Below are 4,128 nucleotides of genomic sequence, written 5' to 3'. Positions count from 1 at the left end.
AAGTTTCCCAGGCTGAATGTGTACATGAAAATCCTCTATGCCTTTATTAAACAGTTACCAGTACGCATACGCTCAACTCCTAGTTGAGTTTCCCTTTTGATATTTGGGCACAGGCCTACATATTGCTAAAAAATATAAGCACTTAAAATAATTTGAGACCATTATCTCACGGAATCTAATTATAGTCTCATGTGGCTTCATTGGCCAGGCATTATCTGTATTACTGCTCAGGGAAGTGGTCCAAGTCCAATGTTAATTAAATTTATGATAAAAACAGCACAACCAACCAAACAAGTTTAACATACCTATATTAATATGGTTTGTAGATACTGAATGATAAAGAAAACACTTTTTATGAGCACAAATTCTCATGTCAAATCTAAATTTTGTGAATTTTATTTTTATGACCATAATAAAATTCAGGTAAACACATTTACTCTCAGGTTTACTGAGCAGACCATTTAAACCTTATTTCTGTCTGCCTTGCCTAATTATAAATTCAGTTAGCTCTTCGAAGGAACATTCGGAAAACACATTTCTTCTAATCCAGAAGAGCAAAGGGCCAATAGCCAAAACACTCCTAGCAACCAACAGGCAAAGAGGGGACAAACCTCACCGGATGGCAAGAAGTCACATCACATTGGACTCGCAGTGTAGTGTTGGCTCCGGGGTGAGTGAAATAACCAGAGTCCAAACAGAGACTCTAGGAACAAACTTGCACACGTATGGAAACTGGCTTTCTGAGAGCCAGTCTTGCAGATCAGCATGAAATAGGAGGATTTCCCCATGAATGGTGCTGCTGATTATCTCTATGAAACAAAGGAATTTGGAGCACTACCTCGTACGTGTACAGAGTGTCCAAATCCATTCCAAATGAATTGCAGACTTAAATGTCAAAGAAAAACTGTAAAACTTTTAAAAGATGACAGTAGAGAGCATACTTATGTGACACTGAGAAAAGAGTTTGTGTATGAACAAGGCACCAAGAAGTACAAGCTAACTGTATCAAAATGAGAACTATAAAGATATAAAATGTAAAAAGGCAAATGAAATTGGGAGAAGGTATTTGTAACACATAATGGACAGAGGGTTACCATCTAGAACAGAAATACACACGGCTGCTCAGTGATGAAGCCAAAAGAAAAAGGGACAAAACACTGGAATGGGTACTTCTTGAAAGAGGAAAACTGAATGGCAAGTCTACAAAAACTGTTCAATTTCACTAGTATTCTAGAAAATGGGAGAAAAATACAAATTTTAAATACATGTAAAATGTAGTTTCACGCGTACCAGATTAGCAAAATTTTCAAAGTCTGACAATGGTTGGTATTGGCTGGGACGTGGAACCACTAGAATACTTATTGTTGATTTGAGTATAAATCGGAACCAAACACTTCAGAAATACTTTGACATCATCTGATAAAATTAAAGGTATATATATCCTACGACCTTGCAATCCCATCCTAGGTATGTACATACCCTGGAGAGAAAGTCTTGCGTGTACATATCAGGAGACACGCACAGGAATTAGTGCATAGCAGAACTACTTATGATAACAAAACCCTGGAAACCATCAAATGTCCATCAGAGTAGAATAAATTCTAAGACAGCTGTAAAATGGAATCAAAATAGCAGTGAATAAGTTCCAATACACAAACAACGTGGATGAATCTCAACCCAGTGCTGAACCAAAAGTTTCGCTGCAGAACACACAGTATGATTAAAGTTGAAAAAATGTGCAAGATTACTGAAACAAACACACACACACACACACAAAAGGAAGTGGCAAATATTTTCTTCTTGTATTGGAGAGTAAAAGCTGCATTTTTAAAAGATAGATTGTTGGTGGGTTCTAAAGTTCAGCGTGACACAAAAAATCACTGTGACCTAATGGGAATACGGGGGTCTTGCTCTTAACTACTGAAAAGCTGCCGCTGCTTTTGGTGTACTTTCCTAGGTCTGGACTAGATCAGCACATGAGTCTGACCCCTGCTGCCAAGTGAATCGCTAATTGGCTATTTGGCTGCCCTAGTTTAAGAATGGAGCTAATGAGCCCAGGGTCAGGGGTTCAGTCCCCTTGTGGTCCAGCTGGCTTTGCTCTGTTTCATGCTCACAGGCCACACCATTATTCTGTAAATGTGCGGGGTTAGTCACAAGAGGGCCTGGGTAAGAAGAGAAGAACAGATCTATCAGCTCAACTAGATAATCAACTTTAAGCTCAAGGCTCTGGTCAGTATACGCATGACAGTGTCATTACTCATAAGCGGTTGTGAAGATGTCAACCCAAATCGTATTAAACCATCTGGGTCATAGCAGAGGAGCCAAGGAACTTACGGATACCTTCTCTCACTGCCTGCATTAGTATAGAAGACATCCCTGTACTTGAGAATGCGCTTCTATAGAGGCTGACTCTATGAGAGAGGAGTTCTGAATGAGATGTTGATTCTCCAGAAATTAGGCTTTCATGATTTGAGAGTGCCTTATAAATGTATGAACATGAAGTCAACGGGATGGGAAATGTAGATAAGAACCATTGCTACAGAGCAGAACAATCTCGAAAATGCCTGGAGTCTATTTTGATTTGTTTGTTTTGAAAATGCCCCTGGTTCATACAGAAAGTACCAGATAAGGAGTGATTACAGGTAGGTAAAACGGTCAGAAGGCTTTTCTGAAAAAATCAGGAAAGCGATTTCAGGGCAGCTTCAGTGAGAAAGGGAAGGGCATGCAGTATCACGGACTAAGCGAGACCTACATATATGTTTTCCTACAAGGGGACATTTTGAAAAGCCACCATTTGTTCTGGGGTGGACAGGACCAGTTGATCTTTAGCAAAGATGGGGAAAAGGAAGCTAGCTCTTCAAAAATAGCCTCAACAGGAAAGAAACCCACTTAACAAGAGCACAGAATAGACAGCAAACAGCCTGTTTTGAGGTCATCTCGGGTTTGACTTTTATTCCTAAATCTCCAACTCAAGAAATAATTTTCTATAATCAGCCTATGTCTTCACATAAATTTTGCAAAAGCTTCAGTTTCAGGTATTCTCAAAAGAGGCCCTGCTGTCTTGTCCTAAATGTGTTATCTTTCTTTTTTGATTGGGCGTTAGTCTCATTTCAGTGCTCCAAGTATTTGGCATCTGGTGGGAGTTTAGAAACTTCCTTTTGCTTTCTCATAAATTTTGTTGAAAGCAACCACATAACGAAGAGCAAATACTTTCTACTTCCTCTTAGCGGGAAGCTGGAACTGAGTTCCTTGTGATGCCCTGTCCAGACCTTGCTGTACCGTAGATGGAGATCTACAGTGTCAACTTGACTCGACACATGCCCAGAATTCCTCCTATGAAGATCTTTAAAGAGGGAACTGGACAGATGTTTTCTTTAATTGTCACTGGTCAAGACAAATCTGTGCAATGAAGATCTTCTAGTTTTGTTTGCTTTTTTTTTTTTTAAGGCAAACAACATGAATTAACATTGTTTCCTCTAGTCCCAAGAACTGCTTGAGATCAAACTATGTTGATCTCTAAACAAAAAATGACTTCTAAACCTACGAGATTTGATTATAAACCTTGCCCTTGATTTATATTCTAAGAAATTATGCTAAGAGCTGTGCTCCATAAAAGCCCAGGGCATAGTCTTTTGCAATCTGTTAGGCAACTATTTTTAAAAGGGGGTGGGAGGGAGAGATGTGTATAATAACTGTTTGGCACAAAATTCATTGAGTTCTGTCTCTAAGTAAGAGGTCAAAAATCCCGGGAGGCCAGTCAGTTCATTTTGTTCTGAGATCTGCACATTCAGATGTGCTCCTCAGTGAGGCAGGTAAAGCTGATTCATGGTTGGCTATTCTTTTGAGAAAAAGGAAGACACGTTTCTGGAGAGGTGAAAAACAAAGTGCATTGCCAAAGCTGAAGATGGAGAAGTAGAAGGCAAGGAGCTACTACCTGTTTAATAAATCTAATATCTTGAGCACTCAGAAGAAGAATCATATATTAAGGGCCCAGAGATGAAAAGACTCTTCTAATCATGCAAGATGGCACATTTACATGAGAAGTCTGGTATGTGCCACATGGCCATTTGTGACTAACTGCCAAGGGAGCAATGGAGGTGATAAGTGCTCACGGGTCACAGAACGCTG

This window comes from Leopardus geoffroyi, chromosome B3, assembly GCF_018350155.1.
Source record: "Leopardus geoffroyi isolate Oge1 chromosome B3, O.geoffroyi_Oge1_pat1.0, whole genome shotgun sequence".
NCBI lineage: Eukaryota > Metazoa > Chordata > Mammalia > Carnivora > Felidae > Leopardus > Leopardus geoffroyi.
Note: the sequence above shows the minus strand (reverse complement) of the source record.